At 52.7% G+C, this 8964-nt stretch overlaps 1 pseudogene; it reads right to left on the bottom strand.

Moving 5' to 3' along the window:
* Positions 1–6899: 6899 nt before the first annotated feature.
* LOC136551642 (3-ketoacyl-CoA synthase 17-like) lies at positions 6900–8936 on the bottom strand (annotated as a pseudogene).
* Positions 8937–8964: the final 28 nt, after the last annotated feature.

The following is an 8964-nucleotide window of genomic DNA, read 5'->3' as shown; positions in this document are numbered from 1 at the left end:
ATTTTCGCTTGTATTTTCTAAATGTAAATTTTGCACTAAAAGAAAAAAGTAATATTGTATAACTTAGCACTGTTAAGTTATTCGTTGAAATTATGCTATGTAACTCAGTTATCTAAGTTATGTGTGCACGCTTCTCAAAAAAGAAAAGAAAATGTGGTAGCACGTGTGTAGGGCCGAGATGATGACTAGAGGGAGGGTGAATAGTCATTTCTAAACTTAATCACGCTGGCTAACCGAAACCCATCACTCTCCTGTCCTGGGTGTCCAGGTCCCCGTCCAAACTTAGACTCCAAGCCCCCAATCCTGAGTCCCGAACTCAGTGCGGTGCAAGGACCTCCACCATCTCCGCCTCCAATCAGTCGGTCCGGAAAGAGACGGATCCATGACAAGAGAGCAACAAGCCTTCCCTGCGCCCATACCCAAGTATGTGCTCGGAACAATAGATCTGTGACTTGCCTAGAGCCATATGCAATGACCGGTCCTTAATAAACACATACAGGGAAAAAGTGCAACCGAGCTTTGCCCTGTTGGCCGCAGGACACAACCCCTTACACCCACCAGTACTCAAACCCTATCCCTGCCCGGTCACCATTTTCCTTTCCACCATTTTATCATGAGTGGTCATATTTACCACCTACTTGTGAGTAACGACAGGTTACCCATGCTACCGATATCCTGAGCATAGCAGCTACTCGACCTGTACTAGTAGGACTCATATGTAGATATATTTATGCATGTAGTTTCCATAAAATGCCTGTAACGTAAATGCATATCACATCATATATATATCAGTGATCATTTAAAATAAGGGTTATGCACCGGGGCTTGCCTTGGGCAGGCGACGGGTCAGCAAGGTCAGCACCAAAAGGCTCTAGGGCTCCCTCCTGTACGAGGACCTCCTCCTCGTACTCCTCGATGACCTCCTCATACTCTTGTTCATCCACCGGCACAAACTCGATCAACTCGTGATCTATATGCATAAAATGATGATGCAATACTTAGTAATATAGCAACAACAACTCTTCAAATTAAAATACATCTATCAAACTACTAAGTGAGTCCTACCAACTAAAGGGCTAAGCTACCTACCGTTACCACTAACACGTATAGAGCATGACATACATCATCATAGCAACTACAGATATTCTCACTCCTAATACCGATTTAATTTATATACGATAAAACAAGGATGGTAGCTAATCTATTATCAACTTACTCTAAATCTACAAAAATTACAACAAGTACCTAATAATCTAGTGAGCCTACTGTAAAATTTTCATAGCTATAGCTATCAATAATTTACCACAAAAATTCCTACAAATATTAATCTATATAATTCTAAGCTCTCTAGTTTGAATTTATGAACCTACCATTGTCATAGCTAACTGTAATCTAACTACACTAACAGATAGATAGCATTTTTGTGAACCTAATAAACTTGGTTCCACTATTTTTGGACATCTACAAGATTTACTATAATTTATCAAAGTTCAGCTAGAAACTATATTGAATAAACATTTGTAAATTACTAGAAAAATTGGAAAACGAATTCACAGCGCGGCCCAACGCGGCGGCCACAGACCGGCCCAGCGAGCGGAGCGCACGCGTGAGCGGCCCAGACGCGAGCTGGCCTAGCAAGGTGGGGGCACGCACGAGCGGCCCAGCAGGCGGCGGGCGTGGACGCGAGCGCGGCCCAATCAGGCAGGCGTGGATGTGAGCGCGGCCTAGTATGCGGGCGCGAACGATGGCCTAGTGAAGGGTCGAGATGGCGACTAGAGGGGGGGTGAATAGTCTTTTCTAAAATTAATCGCGTCGGCTAACCGATATAAATGCGGAATTAAAACTATCGGTCTAGCTAAGACTATACCCCACTATATATATTCACTAGCACCTTGCAAAGATAACAATTATGCAACAAAGGTGCCGGGCTAGCTAGAGCTCTCCTAAACAATTCTAGGAGCAAGGTCACACAAACCTATGCCACTAGTACTTTAAGCAACAAGGGAGCTCCTACACATGCTAGTAAGCAAAAGCACAAAGCTAACTAAGCTCACTAGCAATGCTCAATAACAAGGCAACCAATGCCTAATTAGAGAGCGCAAATACTTAGTTACACAAACTAAGCAATGTGACTAACAAGGTTACTAAAACCAAATTAGCCACGCAAGGGAGCTACTTCTATGCTACACAAGCAAGAAGGTAATTAGCAAGCTATACAAGCTAACTAATTACAAGAGCAACTACACAAGCTTAATATGTATAAAAGTAATTGCAAGCTTGTGTAACAGGGATGCAAACCAACGGGAAGAATAAGGTTGACACGATGATTTTTCTCCCGAGGTTCATGTGTTTGCCAACACGCTAGTCCCCGTTGTGTCGACCGCTCACTTGGTGGTTTGGCGGCTAATTAGCATCACCCGCTAAGCCCGCACGTCGGGCGCCGCAAGAACCCACCCCGATAGTGAGGGTAGCTCAATGACACGCTTTACTAAAGTTGCTCTTCGCGACTCCCGCGGGGCGAGCACAATGCCCCTCACAAGCTCTTCTCCAGAGCGCCGCACAAGCTTCTTGCGGGCTTCCACGGAGACCACCACCAAGCCGTCTAGGAGGTGGCAACCTCCAAGAGTAACAAGCACCACCGGCTTGCAACTCGATCACCTAGTGCCACTCGATGCAACCTCACGATGCAATCGCACTAGAATCGCTCACTCACACAATCGAATGATCACTATCAAGTATATGTGTGATGGAGGGCTCCTAAGCACTCACAAGCATGGACACTAAGTCCCCCAAGGTGCTCCACTCCAGCCATGGCCGAGGGCCACTTCTATTTATAGCCCCAAGGGCTAAACTAGCCGTTACCCCCTTCACTGGGCAACGGTCGGGCTGACCGGACGCTCCGGTCGTGTTGACCGGACGCTGGACCTCAGCATCCGGTCGCCCACAGACGACCACGTGTCCCAGTTCCAACGGTCACTTGACCTGACTGGATGCTCCAGCTTCAACTGACCGGACGCTGAACCCCCAGTGTCCGGTCGTTTCCAGTAAGCTCCTGAGCATGACCAGACGCGTCCGGTCGAACGTGATCGGACGCAGCCAGCGTCCGGTCACTCTCCAGCTACTGCGTCACCGTACGTCAGCGCGACCGGACGCAGCCTGCCAGCGTCCGGTGCATTCAGATCCAGCGTCCGGTCAGTTGACCGACGCCAGCATCTTCGCGACCAACACGTTTTCACTTCTAACTTCTTCACCCTTGCTCCAATGTGCTAACCACCAAGAATTTGCATCCGGCGCAATAGAAAATAGACATTCCATTTTCCCAAAAAGCGTCGAATCCCGCCTCGCAAGCTCGGTGGGAGGGAGAGAGGGACCCAAACCCATCTCAACCCTGCAAACACCACCGCCTTTGTAAATGTGCCAACACCACCAAGTGTACACCACCATGTGTAAGTGTGTTAGCATTTTCACAATCATTTCCCAAAGGATATTAGCCACTCAACTTGCCACGCCACTCGATCCTAGCGACAATGCAAAGTTAGATCACTCGAGTGGCACTAGATGACCGATATGCAAACAAGTTTGCCCCTCTTGATAGTACGACCATCTATCCTAAACCCGGTCATAAACTTCTCTACACACCTATGACCGGTGAAATGAAATGCCCTAGGTTATACCTTTGCCTTGCGCATTCCATTCCATCTCCTCCAATGTCGATGCAACACATGCACCAACACGATCAACAATGATATGATCCACTTCATATCATCACATGATCATATTGGTTCATCGATCTTGACTCTACTTGCTCTTCACCGTTGCCATCGTCCATCGGCGCTAAGTCTTGCTCAAGCTTCACCGCCACGCGGTCCATCACTCCAAAGCCTTCGACTTGCCCTTCACGCTTGCAACCGGTCCATCAAGCCAAGTCTTGTCTTGATCTTCTCCACCTTGATCACATGACTCAATGTCATGTCTCATGTGCATTTAAGCTCCTTCATCATCACATGTGTGAGCTTTGCAACATCTCCAAGCCATTTTCACCTTCATGGCATATGTTGCTCACACACATGTACCTGTGGACTAATCACCTGTGTATCTCACAAAAACACAATTAGTCCACCTAAGTTGTCACTCAATTACCAAAACCACACAAGGACCTTTCAATCTCCCCCTTTTTGGTAATTGATGACAACTCTACTAAGATATGGAAATTAAGCTCTTTTGGATTCATGTTGCTTGCCCAAGCAATTTTAATATGTGAAAATGATTTTGGACAAGTACCACAAACCCAAAATGGTAGTATTAGCTCCCCCTACATATGTGCTAGAGTGTTTGACTTTAAGTTTGTACATATGCATAGATTTAAATTGTAGGAGAGTAATTACTACCGAATGATGCTAAGGTGTATAGAATAAACCTTTGAAGCATATGTACAAACTTAAACCTTTGATGCTAAGTTAGAATAAACCTAAGTTGTCACTCAATTACCAAAACCACACAAGGACCTTTCACCTAGGCGTAGATGCGAGGCGCGCGCGGACGGCGAGCGGCACATGACCGGCCCAAGCTGGCCCAGGCGGGAGCGCAGACGCGAGCTGCCTAGCGCTGCGAGCGTGGACGCAGGCGGGCCCAAAGCGGCGGCGCGGACGCAAGCGGGCCCAAAGCGGCGGTGCGGACGCAAGCACGGCCCAGAGCGACGGTACGGACGCTAGCGGCCCAGCGCGGCGAGCTGGCCCAGCGGCGACGGGCGGACGCTGCCCGGTACTAAAGGTGGCGTATGTCTAATGTATTCAGGGATTTATTTTCCTACAAGAAAACGGCCCTAAAATGGGTGTGACGCAGGGATGACGTAGAGATGATGTCAACAAGCTAAGAGCAACATCACGCACAACCGACTGCTTGCTTGCTTGAGCGCGGTGCGGTGGTGGTCGCCGGCGAACAGAGCACACCGGTGTGCTGTTCGCGGCACTGCAACTGGCTCGGCGCACAAGGACGCGAGGGTGAGGATGAACCGGCAGACCCCACAGAGCCTGCGCTGGAGGTTGCCCGGAGCCGCGAGAACGCCCCGCACAAGCTCACTGTAGGACGACGCTCATCGGGACGACTTCCAATCGAAAGCTAACTATCCGAGCTCGCAGTGCGTACGGTTAATTGGAAAGATGTGGATTATTGCGAGGCCAATTTGCAGAGGCGACGCCGTTCGGAACTTAAAGCGGCCGGCGATAACGAAAACTTGAATTGACGCCCCGACATCGTACTACCGCACAGTGGCGGGTTAGGCACCGAGCTGTACTCCCATTCGTCCTCCACACGTGCGCGATAACAAGGATGGGCCAGCTCAGTGGATTGGCCTTGGCGCGGCGCGGCCGGCCGGCCACCGTCCAAGACAACATGACGACAAACTTTGCGTGGCCTTGCGTGCAAACGTGAAAGCGAGAGCAAGTTCACACGCATGCGGCGAACGCGTGGTTTTAGCAGTGGCGTACATGCAAGTTCCTGGCATTTTAATCCAAGGCTGTGGTAAATACGGAAAGAAAGCAAATGAAGACTATAGTACCATGCAAGCCTGTACTTGCAAAGCCGACATATACACAAGTCACAAGCTAGTTCAAAAGTATTGCTCAGCTAATTGATGGCCCAATATGACTCTCGGCCCATTCACGCCACGGGCTCAAGAAGGCCCGAAACCCGAGTACAACACCAGCAAATAATTCTAAATCCTATCAAAGCGCTCGAGTACACATGAGTCGCGTGCCAGGCGTAGCAACAGCGGTGCGGTCTGGGAAGCGGTGCGTGGGGGCGTGCGTTCTATAGCCTTTTCGTTTAATAAAATTTCGTTTAGAACACCAAGTGATACAACGTGACATGCAATATAACTTTTATTTTGTGTTTCAAATGAACGTTTCAAGTTCCATACATTGATGTATACCCTATATTACATACATGTACACACAAGTAAAATGTTCATGCAGTGTTTTAGCAAAAAGCTGTACAATGTAACACCGAGGGTGTTATAGTGAAGGACGCGGTCGCATGTTGTAGAGGTCGGCGTCCGGGTAGAGGTAGTCGTCGATGGAGAGCTCGGCGATGGTGCGGACGTCCTCGCCGTACATGAAGAGCGCGAGCAGGAAGAAGGCGGCCATCAGCGTGGTGACCGGGGAGCGGCGCGCCGCGGCGAGGAGGGAGCGCGCGGAGGAGGAGAGCGAGCCCAGGAAGCCGAGGGCCCCTGGTGGTGGTGGTGGTGGGTAGCGGGGGGGGGGGGGGGGTCAGAAGCCAAGGTGGAGGTGGAGGTGGGCGGCGGCTGCTTTGCCATGGCTGCTGTGGAAGGGAGGGGGTGGTGTGGTGGCGCAATGCCGCGCCCTGGCTGGTGAGCTACGGGCAAGCAGTGAGTGGATCAGTGGAGGCGACGCGGGGATAGGAGGGAGGAGGAGGTGGCTGTGGTAGAGGATGGTAGCACCGCCGTGAGCTGCTCGCGCATGGCGACGGGGGCGTTGGCCAACGCCATGGTGACGAGCGGAAGGGGAAGGAGATGGGTGGGCGGCAGAGAGACCAAGGAAGAAGAGGGCTGATTTGCGTTGGCTGTTGGAGAAGCTAAATTTTGGGTGCGGACCCTTTTCCCTGTGCATGACCCAAATCAGAGAATGAATGTTGTGTTTAGGTTATCATTGTTGGAGACAGTCTAATGTGACCTAATTGGTCTTTGCCCATTAAACGTAGGGTGCATGCTGCGTATTCCTCCCAACACTTGATGATTAATTAAATAAATTGAATAAAAAGAAATAAAGCTCCTGCATCATCCTGTTCATTTGAACTTATCGGCTCGGCTTCTCAGCAGTCCGGCTTATCAATTATGATATAGTGTTTTTCTCTAACCACAGAACAACACCCGCGACTTATCATCCGCACTGCCGAACAGCACGATAAATTTGACGTCCCAAATAGAACAGCATGTTGCCATGTATGATATATCATGCCTCCAACAATGCATACAACATAGGTCTTGGAGCTAATGAGACAGGCAGCAGGCAGCGATCATCATGCATCCAAGCATACCAAACAACCGACCCCTGCACTGATGTTGCTTATCAAACGACGACTGACGCAGACGCAAGCACGAGATGCGTCGCTAATGGTAATATGAGATATCAAGCATGCTTGTGCGTCTTGGACGGCGGCGGCGGCACCGGGTAGCGGTGGACGCATCCGTTCCATGGGTTGTCGGCGTCGGGCGCGGCGTCGCGCAGCGCGCGCCACACGTTGCTGCACGCCTTGAACCCGGTCCCGAACGCCAGCATCCAGAGGCGGTCGCCGGCCGGACGCGGCGCTTGGCCTCGAAGTAGGCCAGCTCGTAGAACACCAGGCTGCTGGAGGCGTTGCCGAACCGGTGCAACGTCGACCGCGCCGGCTCCACCACGTAGGGCCCGAACCCCATCAGGCGCGCCACCGAGTCGATCACCGCCTTCCCGCCCGAGTGGATGCAGAAGTGCTCGAACGCGCGCTGGAAGTCGGGCACCTCCGCCGCCGCCGCCTTGCGGTTCCCCGCCGCGTAGGCGCGCGCCACGCGTACTGGAGCATCTCCGACACGGGCAGCACCTGGGACCCCAGCGTGGTGATGTGCCTCCGGAGCGCCGCGCCGGCGACGCGGACCAGGTCCTTGGTGAGCGCCACGCCCAGGTTGCCCTCCTCGTCCTCCATCTGCAGCGCCGCGTTGAAGGCCGCGTCGTCCGCGCCGTGGTGCGTCCGCAGCGTGCGCACCAGCTCGTACTTGGCGTCCGCGCGCCGGGACGGGACGTCCGTCACCAGCGCCGTCGCGCTGCCCACGCGGAAGATGCAGTTGGTCACCAGCATGTGCTTGTTCTTGCCGAAGTACCAGTTCAGGCTCGTGTTCTCCGTCACCACCACCAGCGCGTACCCGCCGGGCGCCCGCCGCGCGCGCAGCGACCGCGCCGCCGTGTCGATGCCCACCGTCCCCGCGCTGCAGCCCATCCCGGCGACGCTGTACGACTTCACGTCGGCCCGAATCTTGAACCGGTGCACGATCATGGACGCCAGCGACGGCATCGGGAAGAACATGGAGCACGCCACCACCAGGACGCTGATGTCGCTGGGACTCACGTTCGACTTCGCCAGGAGCTGCTCCGCGATAGCGAACAGGCCCTCCTCGGCCTCCTGGATGGCGAAGGCCAGCGTCTTCTCGAACTTGCCCTAGTAGATGAAGGGCGGCGCGAAGGTCTCCTGCCCCAGCCCGGACTTGCTGTACGCCAGGCGCATGAAGTTGGCGATGTCGTCGGAGTAGCGGCGGCACTTGAGGCTGAAGTACTCGCACACCTCCAGGGACACCTGCCGCTCCGCGTCCGGGAGGTGGCAGCTGTAGTTCAGGAGGTACACCGACCGCTGCCGCCTCAGCAGGCGCCGGAGCACGGTGGCCAGGAAGACGAGCGCTGAGGCGACGAGGGGCACGAGCACCGGGAGGGGGAGGGTGCGCAGCGATGCCATGGCCGCCGCCGCCGCCGTGCTCGACAACATGACCACAGAGCTCTGCGCCTCTTCTGCCTGGAGACTGGAGAGCTAGAGGAAGAGTGCACTAAGTGCGCGCACTATTGGTGTGGTGGCAGGGGGCTTGCTCTTGGCTGGGAATGTACTTCTATTTTATAGGGGCATGGAGATACAGTACGACGACGCTGGTCGTGATCGACAGACATCCTACTAGTAGCAGTGTCGCATAGGGAATGAGCATGCACGTCAAGGCCCGTTCGCTGGTATGAAGTTTGGCTGAAACTGGCCGGTTGTATGAGAGAGGAACACTGTTCGGCTGGTTTGGTGAACAGTAAATTATGAGGGGGAGCAGCCGGCTGGCCTGGAACTTTCAGACCAGCGAACACGACCAAGTGTCCAAGTCTTGCACTCCCGTGTTACTGGAAATGAATTTAATTATCTCTACTATAATGGACTAATCAAAATTAT

Source organism: Miscanthus floridulus, chromosome 4 (assembly GCF_019320115.1).
Source record: "Miscanthus floridulus cultivar M001 chromosome 4, ASM1932011v1, whole genome shotgun sequence".
In the NCBI taxonomy this organism is placed as follows: Eukaryota; Viridiplantae; Streptophyta; class Magnoliopsida; order Poales; family Poaceae; genus Miscanthus; species Miscanthus floridulus.
The sequence above is the reverse complement of the archived record's forward strand: the minus strand, read 5'-3'. Positions and strand labels throughout refer to the sequence as shown.